The sequence below is a fragment of the Stegastes partitus genome, unplaced genomic scaffold (assembly GCF_000690725.1).
Source record: "Stegastes partitus isolate 25-593 unplaced genomic scaffold, Stegastes_partitus-1.0.2 Scaffold505, whole genome shotgun sequence".
Classification (NCBI taxonomy): Eukaryota; Metazoa; Chordata; class Actinopteri; family Pomacentridae; genus Stegastes; species Stegastes partitus.
The window spans coordinates 94,298-107,599 of record NW_007578236.1 but is presented as its reverse complement, the minus strand read 5'-3'; the positions used below and the strand labels follow the sequence as shown (position 1 = coordinate 107,599).

The 13,302-nt window shown below is 37.2% G+C and overlaps 1 protein-coding gene across 1 annotated transcript in view; it reads left to right on the top strand.

The window, feature by feature from the left end:
• The window catches only part of tanc2b (tetratricopeptide repeat, ankyrin repeat and coiled-coil containing 2b), a 166,876-nt gene that overhangs the window by 78,991 nt on the left and 74,583 nt on the right, over positions 1 to 13,302 (top strand). The gene's annotated exons all lie outside the window — the stretch shown is intronic.

Here is a 13,302-nt window from a genome sequence, read left to right as displayed (position 1 = left end):
GATTATGAGTCTGTGTCATGTTCTCTGTGCTGTTATTACGGGAGGTGGGGAGAGAAAGCTGTGGTTTCAGTACACAAGGCAGTGTGGACAGCTAAAGCTTACTGCTGCTGTGCTGTATTTCAAAATGAGAAATGAAATATTGACATTGCAGCTTTATCCAATATCAGTGCAGCCTCCACACAGAAGCAGAGTGGGTGTGAAGGACTTTAAAGCTCCATTCGGCAGCCACCACTAGGGTGCACCAGCCTCTCGGCTACATCACAGCATTAACCATTTCTGGTATGCCAGAGGACGGGTGGGGGTGGAGGTGGTGGAGGGGGGGGACGACTGTGATTTTTACATCATACAGAATGATTTATGGTCTCTCCCGGGTCATCCAAACTGTGGGTTTGAAAGAGGAAACACACCACATCATTTTCTCTCATTTTAACTGGGCGTGCCACGCTGCTGTAGAGGCCTGTGTGTGGATAGCAGAGGCGTTTTTCTTTTCTTTCTTTTCTCTTTTTTTTCTCTCTTTGTGGGGAGCTGGGCGTAAGAATTAGATTTCAGACCAAGCCAAATCTCATCACACTTTCTTTCCTCTTTTCTCTGCTTGTTTTGAGGAGCCACCGTTGCTTGTGCCATTTGTTATTTTTCTCTTTTATTCAATCTTTCCTGGCAGATTCGGCCCGATTTGATGGCTGCACTTTCATCTGCGGGAATCAAAGTGAATTTTTTAGAACATCAGCGTGTATGGGAATCTGTAAATACATGCATGTGTGTGTGTGTGTGTGTGTGTGTGTGTTGCTATCTTGACAGCCAAGAATAGCTTGATTAATGATGTGCAGCGCTGTCTCATTTGTACTATTCTTATTCGGCGGCTGACGCAGGGAGAGGTCTCTTTGCAGTATTGTTGCACATGTCATCGTTTGCCTTGATATATTATACCAGTCAGGTGCGGCTTGTTGTGAGGCCTGCTTTGTGTGTGTGTATGTGTGTGCTTTTTCAAAAATTTTTAAATGAAGACTTGGGGATTATCTTCTTTTTAATATGCCTTATGTTTCAGCTGTGCTGCATTTTGGCTTTGTGTGCTTCCTTTTACCTTGGCGTAATTAGCACACTTACACTTGTCATCTTAAGTGTTTGGTGGCGGTGTGCATTTACCTTTTGGCAGGATTAGGGCCTTCACTGTGTTAATCCTCGCAGATTTATGTCTGTGTCACATCACTTATTGTGTGTTGTGTTGTTTTGCCTTGTCTGTTGAAATAATGAAGCCATTAAAACGTAGACAACATAAAAGCGTTTGTTGATTGATGTAGGTGTGCTTGACCCTCTAACCCAGTGCAGTTTCTGGGCGTTTTTTTCCTCCTGTCATCTTTTTGCTCACTGTAGGCTCATTTTCTACCTGCAATGTGAAGTTGTGCGCCTCTTTGCAAACAGCGCAATCATGATTAGAAGCAGAAAGAACCCACAGTTTTATTCTGTGCAGTATAACACAGTTATAATGGCATAAGTCGTTAAAAACCCCAAAAAACTTTAAATTTTTTAAATTATTTGTTTTTTAATTGAACAAACAGGAATCAACATGCACAAAACTTTTTTTATTACTGGAAAAAATAGTGATCAGTCTACTTATGACATATATTTGAGTTCTTGTTGCATTTCTTCTTTAGTTTCCATCCTCTCTGTGTGATACACAGCCTGCAGTTCAGCTGAAAAGTCTCTGAATTTTTATCACTTCACTTTTGGTTGCAGCTTAGTCGCTAATAGCCTCACAGTTGCACCAGGAGGCATGGAATTTTTTATTTTTTTACCCAATCTGGTGAGAGTAAAGGGTATATTTTGGGGGAATTTTTAAGAGACCTGTTGAATAAAGTGGTTTTGATGAAATATGGTCTTAGCTTGAGGGCCATTTGAAAGTTGACAATCTGGCAGTTATTTCTGTTTTTTACAGTTTCTGGAGTTGGTTAATGGTGTAATTTTTAATTTTATTTTTCAACGACAACATGCCTCTCAAACCTGTCGGTGTGTTTTGTGGTTCAGTGGGTTAAACCTTCCCATCAGGTGATGTTGTTCAGATTACATGACAGTTCGACTTCACTGTAGCAGCTAAACTCTTCTTGCCATCAGCACATCTGACAACGTGCAAAAGCCCCTCAAAGGCCTGCGTCTGCTCTCCGGTGGCTTCGAGCACCAGATTGCACTTGGGCTCGGCCTCCTCGGCTTTCTCACCCTTTAATTAATTCAACTCAGCACCACTTCCTGCACAGCTTGACGGTACCGAGCTCGGCGTCACAGGCCAGAACCCCTCCCATGCCAGAGATGGCCGAGGTGAGAGGAAGAGTGGTGGCAGAGGAGTGCTTTAGAGAGCAGGAAAAAAAAAAAAAAAAAGCAGCAGCAGGTCTAAAGGCTGCAGCACTTTGATCCCCCCGGTGGCCTCCACCAACCGCAGCCTCTCTTTGGCCCTCCTGCGAAGCTCCTGATTGGCCTCAGGGAGGCTGAGTGGTGATGTTGGTGAGGACTTGAGTTATTCAACCGCGAGGCTCTGATAGAATGAAAACGCAATGAAAGCGCTGACCTTTTTAGAGAATCATTGAGTTTCTGATTTAATCCCCTCTGCCTGTTGAAGACTCTCAAGGGGGCCTTTGGACGCTCGAAGGGTCAACTTGAGAAACAGATTTGTGAGGCAGGCGGGAGATGCACTGTACGCTCCCAGTGTGCTCAGTCTTCTGAGGCTTTCTGCTCTTGGTCACTCCTAGTTTTCTATGAAACGGAATTCAAAACAAGTTACAGTTTTCAGTCTTCGTCAAATGTATTCATACCCTCCCATTAAAGAGTATATATATATTAAAAAACAAACAAACAAGGAAACAAGCGTGATGGGGCTTGTACACTAATATTTTGTTTGAACAACCCTTTGAGTGAAGTGTTTTCTGTAACTCTCAATCAGACTCCTGCACCTGTGAACAGGTATTTTGTCCCACTGCTCATCAGAAAAGTGCTGTCATTTGTCCGTGACAGTTTTGTTTTTTAAAATTATTCTTTTCAAGCACAATTTAAAAGCAATGTCTTATTTCACTAAATTATAATTTAGCAAATTTTTATTTATTATTACTTTTTTAAGTTTCTAGTTATTTGAGTGATTATTGTGAATTTTGCCTTTTCTTTAATGGAAGGGTATGAATACATTTGAGTAGGACTGTAAATCCTTACAAGAACACAGGGGACGCTGGCTGGCACAATACTGATGCTTTAAAATAAGGAAGAGAAGTCATCAATATATTAGCTTGTACGATTTTTCATAAAAACACAACATAATCCACATTGTGTGATAAAAAATATACAATAAAGTGAAAAAAATTACATTAAATGATAAGATAATGCAACATTTTAAACATTTATTGTAAGTGTAATTATTTGAAACTACAAAATAAATGTATATTATTATGCTGCATATTTAGTTATGTGACTTTCTCAAGTATATATTAGTATATATATGCTGAAGAAGAGCATGTAATACAATCAAAACCTCCAGAAGAGCCACAGAATGGAAACTGTGGTGTGATTTAAAGTTTCATTCTTAACTTTGGTCTCAGTAGTTTGACAAAAAAAAAAACTCAAGGTTTTACGAGTAGCTTTTTCTGGACCTTTTAAGCCCATCTCACAGTCTGTGCTGTCAGATGTTAACCCCGATTTATCATCACCTGTTGTCATGGAACTCTAACTCCACACTGAGGTCATTCGAGGACAAGTTATCTCCATGACAACTGCGAGCCTCCTCCTCTGAGGAACGCGCTGTGAGTAAAAAGCTCTGGAAGTGGGAGTATTTCTAACATCAAGAATCAATTTTCATTCTCAAAAAAAATTTATTAAATTTGGTGAAACAATCGTGGTAAAGATTCGGGCAGTGCGTCCTGGAGCTACAGTTAATATTAAACTTTAATTGGGAATAGATTGAGGTCAGATATACATGAAAAGCTGCCAGTAAAACAAGGGAATTTCTTTTTTGCATACATAGAAATAGATATAACCAGTAGTGGGAAATGAATATGTACATTTACTCAAGTACTGTACTTAAGCGCACTTTTCTGTGTTTATTTCCATTTTATGCTTCTTTATACTTTATACTGAAAAACATCTTGAATATTTTATAGAGCAAACGTCCTGAATAATGCATTGGGTGTTCTACTCAACATTATGAAATAAGATAGCACAGTAAAATAAAGCAAATAATAAAACTAATGCATCAGCGATAACAATAAAACATTATGAGCGTCCATTCTGCTGCAGCTCATTCTTTACCTTTGATACGTTACAGTCACTTTAAAGCTAATGTGTTTTGTACTTTTGAAGTTTCGGATCATTTTCGACTTCTGATTTTGACCTTCTGATATAATAATTAAAGCCGCAATCTTCATTACCTTCTGTCCGACTGAACTAGCAGTAATAAACCTCCAAGGAAACCGAAGAAAGGCTGAACTACACGGTCAGGGGAAAGTTTCTTTGCCAGAATGTTTGCCAACACTTGGCTCGACTCTGGATTTTGTGCTTGGAGGACATTGTTTTTTTGTTTTTTTTACCATTTTGATTTGACATAATTATAAGCCTGAGGAATCCCTCAAGGAAAACGCTCATTTAGCAGAAACATTTTTAGCACAAATCATGATATAAAGCTTATCTGTCTCCCTGCTTTGCCCTCGTGGAAACATATGTTCTCTCCAGGGTTCGCTAGATGGAGGAGGCTGTCATATTCTTCGCTGAAGTTAATGTGGCTGCGCTAAAAATGTTGCTTAAATCCAGAAATCTGCAAAATACAGCAGCTCAGGTAGATGCAGAGTTTAGACGTCTGCTTTCTTGGTGAATATGCGCTACTACAGAAACTATATCTAGATATTACAGGAACATTAACTTAGCAGCTTGATTTACATGACACTGATTACACCAAAAAGTCTGTTTCAAGTAATATTATTAATGATAATAATAATTATAATGTTATTTATGTAGCAGCTTTTAAAAATAGAGATAAAAAGTGCTTCACAGACAGGGCAAAAAAAGGAAAGGATACTCAGAAAGACTATTAAAACAGAGAAAGTGGAGAAATAGAGTTAAAAATGGTAAAAGATTTTTAAAATTAATCAATAGTACAACACAGATAATGTAGTAAAAGAACTAAAAATGCCATATCCATGTAAGGAGAAGGGAAAAATGGAGTAAAAGAAAATAGAGGGTAAAACCATGGTAAAAAAAATAGTAGTAATAGTAAATAAGTAAGTAAATAAGTTTGAATTGAAATAAATCAATGCGACAATAATAAATAAAATAATGAGAGAACCAGAAAATGCCATATCAAAGTAAGGAAAAGGAACAAGTGGAATAAAGGAAAATACAGGGTAAAACCATGGCAACAACAAGGCTAAGAATAATAATATTGGTAATATTTCATAAATACCTAAATAAGTTCAAATTGGAATGAATCAATGCAACGACACCAGATGAAAAAAAATAAAAGAACCAAAAGTTCCAAGTAAGGAAAAGTTGGATTAAAAGCAGATGCGGGATAAAATTAACTCAAGGCGAAAAATAATAAATAAATACTTAAATTAGTGAAAGAAAGAAAGAAGGATAAAAGAGAATAATATTAACAAATAAAATAAATAACATAATTTTAAAAAAAAATCAGCATAAAAGCAATCCTATTAAAAAGGGTTTAAGAAGAGTTTTAAAATAAGACAAGTAAAGGCGTAGACTGCTCTTTCACCTTTAATAGATATACTATAACTGTAGTGGACTGCTCAAGTAAAGCTCGAGCACCTCAGGCTCCTGCTTTAGTAATCACACTTAGTTACACTATTCTGCAGCACTTGCAGGTTTTTTTTCTTTTTTTAATTATGCAACACTCCTTCGTCTTCATGCATGTCTCACAGATTCCCCCGACCGCTCTGTTTTCGTCGTCTATTTTTAGTCCTCTGTTGTCTAAGAATGTGAGTAGTCGGCCGCTCGTTCTCACGTTGATATCCGAGCGGCTGATTGTCGCGAGCTGTAACCGCTGATTGCTTATTTGTTCTTTTAATAAATATCTCACTCAAGTGTCAGTCCCACCAGAGGATGTCGCCCCGGCTGATTGATTGGCCGCGCTCCACTCAGAAACATTTAAGGGGAATTATTTCAACATCTCTCCCCAGATTACGCTGCTTTTCCCCCTAATTAATGGCTGCAATCAATACAATTACTGCCTCCCCACGGATCGCTGCATAAAGGTAGGAAAGTGCATTTGGCCTTAAAACCTAAGAAAAAGCCTTGATTTAATTAGACCGCCTCATTTTTTTTTTCTCCCACTCTCGCTGCAATTATCGCAGCAATATGAGTATATCAAAAATCCATTGTCTCCGCGGTGCTTACAGTAATAGAGTAATGTGTGAATAAGTGGTACACTAAGCTAACTTCTAAATGGCCACTGATGTAGGCATAACAATGCTCAGCACTAGTGTTGGATTAGCGAGACACAGTGTGCAGAACTGCTTAGTCAGGTTGTGCAGCTCGCTGTGTGGGTGGTCTTAAAGGATCCACAGTAAAACAGTGCAGCTCTGGTAAATTAGCTGCTGCTGATGAATGCTGCGTTTCTGGGTCTGTTTGTTTTGCTGCTATTTTTTGATTTTTACAGGAGAAGTGTCTAAAAGGAGATAACAGGATCACACAGATACAGCGGACCATAATAAGAATTGCCTACGTCTGCTCAAGATAGATTATTGTGGGATTTATTTACAGATACAGAGAACATGGGATAAAAAAACGGGGTTGGATTCATCTTAAAATACTAGTTTTGTGATCAGACAAACAGAATCGTGTCTACTTTTCAACCAGCTGATGATAGGGAGGACAGAAAATCTACATGTTATCTCTAGAAGGACTAAACCACCTGCTAGGTTTAGTAGTCTAAATGGATTATAAGTCAATCTAAAGAGCTAGAATTTGCAGCATATTAAATCTGTTTAACCTCTACTGACCAACATCCACCTGCCTGTATTCATATGATTTGTGAAAACACAACTCTATCAACTTCTGATCCCAGCACAAGAGCAGCTTACGAACATAACGCAGAGTTAGCCAGCTGTTGTTAGATGACCCGCCATGTTGGTTGGAGAGTTTTGATTTGCAAAACTGCTGTTTGAAGAGTTTACACTCCAGTTTTTGGTCTCCGTTTGATCAAAATGCCGCCACACAGATGACTACTTTGACATAATTAATTTGGAGCCGAGCCTACTCCGTTCCTCCCGTCGCCAAAAATAATAGATGATTTATAGAAGGCTCGTTTTCTCCTTATGAGAGTAACACCACAGATTGTTCAATCAATGAGAATTTGGTGAGATGAGAGCCAATCAACCAACCAATCAACCTGAAGCGTTACTCCAAATGTTTAGAGGCGTTGTTGCAGTTTTGTAGTTAAGCTTAGTTTGCGTAACGGTTAAGTTGACTGATGAAAAATGACTGTCTTGATGAAGTATTTCAGGAACTTTTCTCACTCTCTTCGTATTCTCTGATAATAAACAGGATAGCTTTAGGTTAGAAACGCATCTCACAGCAAGATCCTATCAAGAGTAGAGAGATTTTACTTTTTTTTTTTAAAGGACCTTAAGGATTCTCATCTGTTTTGACTTTAATATAATATTTAATATTAAAGTGTAAAAAACAAAATAAAAACTCAGTAAAAGTACAGAGGAAGTGTTAACAAAATACACTTACCTAAAAATAATTTCTTTATTTATCTTATCAAATCTATATTCTCAGATAAATATTTATTTTTAGGAAAAATATTTATTATAGCAAATCACCTCCGTAGAGAGGTTTATTGTGTAAATGTGAATATTACTCGATTGTGATTTTTATTGCATAACTGTGAAAGCAGTGGGTGGTTTAATTGCATCATTTTTTTTTGTAAAATCTTAACCTGCAAACTAACTATAGCTGTGTGTAAAAAAAAATAAATAAGAGAAAAATATGAGTTCTCTGAGATGTAGGGAAGTAAAGGCTTGAATTCGCGAAAGTGAAGTACAAGTGCCTCCAAACTCTACCTCACTCTACCACACTACCTTTGGAAACACGTGTAGTTAGTTTACTGTAGGGGTGTCCAATCCTGGTCCTGGAGGGCCACAGTCCTGCATGTTTTAGATGTGTCCCTCTTCCAACACACCTGATTCAAATGATCAGGATCATTATCAGGCTTCTGCAGAGCTTGATGATGAGCTGATCATTTGAATCAGGTGTTTTTGAAGAGGGAAACATTTAAAACATGCAGGATTGTGGCCCTCGAGGACCAGGATTGGACTCCCCTGGTTTACTGATTGTACCTCCATTTTTGGAGTGTTGGACAAAACAAGACATTTTATGACCCCTGCAATGTGTTATGGCCATTTTACCCATTTTCCAACAAGAATAATCAAGAAAACGGTCTTCTGATTAATTGATAATGAGATAATTGTTAGCTGCAGCTCAAGCTATCATCAAACAGCAGCTAATAAACACCAGTTTTCTGCTGATAAATGAGGCCGATCCTGTCACAGAGCTGCTGTGCGTGCCTGCGGTGTTAAACATCCAATCAAAGCTCATCGTATGGACGAAATGCATCAATCCATTTGTCCTTTTTTTTGCAGTAATTCTAACATCAAAGGATCATCTGGTTTCTGGACACCATAATGAGCAATCTAGTCTTTTCCTTTCAGCCATGATGTCATCTAATACGAACCTGCAGTGCGCCACGCCTTGAGCGTTTTGTCATATCTTGTCCTTTTCTGTGTGTTTTTGAAACAAAGGCTGACATCTGGGACGTCTCAATCTCTCTCTCCATCTCCACGCCTCCTTAGCCAGCCTCATGTTTTATGTGGCATCTGGTTTCCTCTGTGAATTTTTTGAAATGAACACTGACATTTGGGACATCTCAATCTCCACGCCTCCTTACTCCAGGATTGCACCTCGAGAGAAAAATCGTTCGTCAATTATTGTCATAATTTCTTCCCCTCGACCGTCCCAGACGCCGCAGACCCACCGAATAATTTCTTCCGCCGAGAAGGAAATGTGACATTTTCAGCTCCGTTTGTCACAGGTGAAAAATAAAGAGTGAAGGTTAAGAGTAGGAAAGAGTAATTGAAATGTAAGTACGATGCCCTCAGGAGGACGCTGAAGAAGCTGCCGGATTAAGTGCTGCCACAGAAGTACTTGTCACATTTTAGTCATCAACCAAATGGAATATTTCAGTGATGAAAGATCAGCAGATGCAAACATCAGGCCTTTGACGGTGTCTTTAAAGTTACTTGAGGGAATTAATGCATATCTGAGCTTGTTTAATTTCTGCTGACATGATGAATGCTTGTGGAGAAAAGTAAAAGAAAGTGCTGATTGGTCAGAGGACTAATGCAAACATTTGTCATTGTTCATAGAAATAAAGACCAGCGTCACGTCTTGGTGTCCACATGTGGATACTCAGACTCAAAAATGTCCAAAATAAGTTCAACATTGTCTAAACTTATTTAAAAGTTGTTCAGAATGGCTCAAAAATGTTCATAAATGACAGAAACATGTCAAAAATGACTCAAATGTAGTCCAAAATGCCATAAAGTTGTCCTAAATGACTTCAGATTTGCCCTAAATGTCCCAAAAAAGTCTGTAGTAACACCAAAGGTAGTGCCGCAACTGTTTTTTGTTTTTTAATTGTCGATTAATCTGTCAATTATTGATCTATATCATGTCAGAAAACGTTAAAAAATGAATGATGACGTCCTCAAATGTCCTCAGTTTACTGTCATAGAGGAAAGAAACCATATAATATAATATTCCAATTTAGGATGATGGAGTTACAGAAATTAGATTTTTTTTCTTTAAAAATATAAATAATTGATGTTGAAATAGTTGCCGATCAGTTTGATAATTGACAACTAGTTGATTAATTGATTAATCACTGCAGCTGTTTACTGTCGTAGAGGACAAAAACTGAAAAAATCTAAATTTAAACGCTGGAATCAGAGAATTTAGATGTTATTTTGCTTTAGAATGTGACTTAAACCGAATGTTTGATTGTTGAAATAGTTGCCGATTAATCGAATAGTTGACAACTAGTTGATTCATTGATTAATCGTTGCAGCTCTAACCAAAAGACAACATGTAACTGTTCCAGTGCAGGATTCTCTAAACTGGAGCTGTTGAGGTGTTGCTTAGTTAGTTCATGTCCAGAAAAAAACCTAAAGCAGAAATTTATACATTTTAGGAAATGTGTTGAAAGTTGGTAGGGTGGGAAAGCTGATACCGCTCAGATGTGTGTGGTGAATATGAAGCTACAATTAGCTGCTAGTTAGCTTAGCTCATCTCAGCAGCTGGAAGCAGAGAGAAAAGCTCAGTATTCACACATCATATTGTTTGAATTGTTTACTTTTATGCTTTGAGTTAGTTTCTCACCTCTCGCTAAGCGTCAGCTCGGCTTCAATTAATCGATCAGTTGTTCGGCCTGTAAAATGTCAATCTGGGTTTCCCAAATCCCAACATGATGTCCTTAAATGTCTTGTTTTGTCCACAACCCAAAGACAATCAGTTGACTAACATGGAGGAGCAAAGAAACCAGAAAATATGCACATTTAAGAACCGGGAATCAGAGAATTTAGATCTTTTTTCTGCCTAAAAAGTTACTCTATTATCAAAGTAGGTGGTGAATAATTGAAGAGTTGACAACTGCTTGATGAATCACTGCAGCTCTAGTTCGATGTGTTTATGTGTCAAGCACATCGTCTGCCAATACAGTGAACAGACAGGTATTTTTATTTAAACAGGGAGGACCACTGAGAGAAAGCTCTCTTTTCCAAGGTCGCCTGGATACTTCAACCAGTAATACAGCAAACAGTCCAAGGGCAGCAACATGAAGGGCAACGCTGACTCAAAGGAAACACATGTAAGAGAGTGATATCATCCCTCTGATTCAAACTTTCCACCGGAAAGACACTTCTATTTCTATGAGTATTGTGTTTTCTGGTGTTGCAGTTTAGGTGACGCTTAAACTCTTCTTGGGTAGTCGATTTCAAGACCGTTGATTGCTTATTCATCGGAGGGATGCTGTAATTACATAGTTTAATTTGCACATTTACACACACACACAAAATATTCTAAAACTGTTTTGGAGAAGCAGTAGACACATTAAAATAAAATGAAAATTTAAAAAAACAAAATGTGCTATAAAAAAGAATGTAAATAGACAGTAGGAAGAAATCAATGAGCATTAAAATTGATTTCAGGAAGTGTATAGAAGTTTCTGAAATTACAGTGAATAGTTTGGAACGAGAATATTTATCGAATCATCTTCCATATTGTTAGTTTATGAGTTGGCATAATAATACATCTGTTTGAAAAAAGGGGAAAATAGCTATTGATGCTGGCTACCTAATAAATTAAAAAAAGGCGTCTACAAAGTCTGCCAGCTTCAAGTCTTCCATCCACATCCGTCGGGAAAATATAGGAAAAAGCCGCGGGGAAGATGAAGTAGCAATGGCAAGAATGACAAAAAAAAACAAGCAGCGAATAATACAGAAAGAGCTGTCATGTCTGGCAGTGGCGATGAAGATTATCGTTTATTTCTTGAAGCTGCCAGGAGCTTTGCGTGGATGTGTAGGCACAATATAAAGACAACATACATTTGCGAGTGATTTATACTAGCTTCAAAATCCACACACTGTCATCCAGAAAAGAAAAAAAAAATCTCAGGAATGGAGGCATTATCGCTTCCTAACTGATTACAAAAGCACTTTACGGCAACAAAAGTAGGCTATAAATGATGCCTGATTGCTGATTTTTTTTCGCACACTTATGCCTCCTCCTTTGTACAGTCAGAGATAATTCATCTCACTGAATTGTGCCGCATGTTGTTGACAGTATGCGACCAGCTACACTGCATGTCCCTTGTGTTAGTCAAGATGATTTATACCATAATTGAGGTTCTATGTTCCTTTTTTTTGTAAAGGCATGAAACTTGGTTCCTTTGTACAGCTTGGGGCCATAAACAGACTTTTTATGATACCGTATACAACATTAAAGAAATTGCCCTGCTGAATAGTTAATGGTGAATTCAGGGACGCTGTGGGAAGGAAAATTACAGCATCTGAGAACCTGAAGGCTTCATAATATCACCTTTGTTTTATTCATGTTGTGCAGAGTTTTGAAAGCGTGATCCTTTTGTTCATTAACCCTGATAATAGGAGTAGAACAATATTCAACATGACCTCCTCAGTGTAAAGTAAATGTGTTACAGTGACGCATGTAAAAGAAGGAATTACTATTTGTATGTCCCAATTTTTAAATTAATTAATTTTTGTCAACATGTTCTTTAAAACTTGTTTACTGTGATTTTACTAGATATTGTAGTAATTTAACAAACCAGGAAAAATCTAAAAAATACCAGGTAAAAAAACATTATTTTTTAATCTTTAATATACATTTTCCTCCTTCAAAATAGTGTAATAAATATTGTAATATAGAGGTTAAATGTTGTAAAGGAACAAATTATAATTTTTTAAAAATACACATTTTGATGTGGACATTATTTACAGTTTTGGCCTGTATTTTTTTTATTGTTTTTTTTTTTGTTAACTTGCAATTTAATGTTTTTTCTGTGTTTCTTCTAGTTTTTATATGTAATTTAACAAAATGGAGAATCTGTAAAATACTACTTTAAATTTCTTTTTTTGCTGCTATTTTTCAATCCTTAATATGCATATTTTTCTTTCAAATAACAGAAAATACATGTAAAAATAATTGTATTTTTGTTATTTAAACATTTAAACAAAAAAAATATTATTTTCTGGTCGAATGTTGTAAAAGAAAAAAATAGATTTTTTTGTGAGATGGAAAATATTTACAGTTTAGACCTGTTTTTTACATGACTAACTGCTAATTTAATACTTTTTTCAGTTTTTTTTTCCTAGTTATTATTTGTAGTTTAATAACACCTTGGAGAATAACTGTTAAAAACTGTTAAGAAAACATTTAATTTTCCAAACATTTAACCCAAAAAAGAATGAAAAAGGAAAAAAAAAAAAAAAACAGTGTTTGCACTAATTGTCCAGTGGCATTTTTTAACCACACAGACAGTTTGAAAAGAGACTTTTATGATTTGGATCAGTTGGTGCCGGTACCATGGCTTTGCAGAAGTTTGACCTGTGACTGTAGCACATCTTCGAGGCTCGTTGGCAACACGTGCGGGGAGTTGGAGACACTCCTGGGAAATATGCGCGACTGGAGGAGATTAATAAAAAAACATTTAGAACAGCAGGCAGCGCAGCCTGACGGACGTGA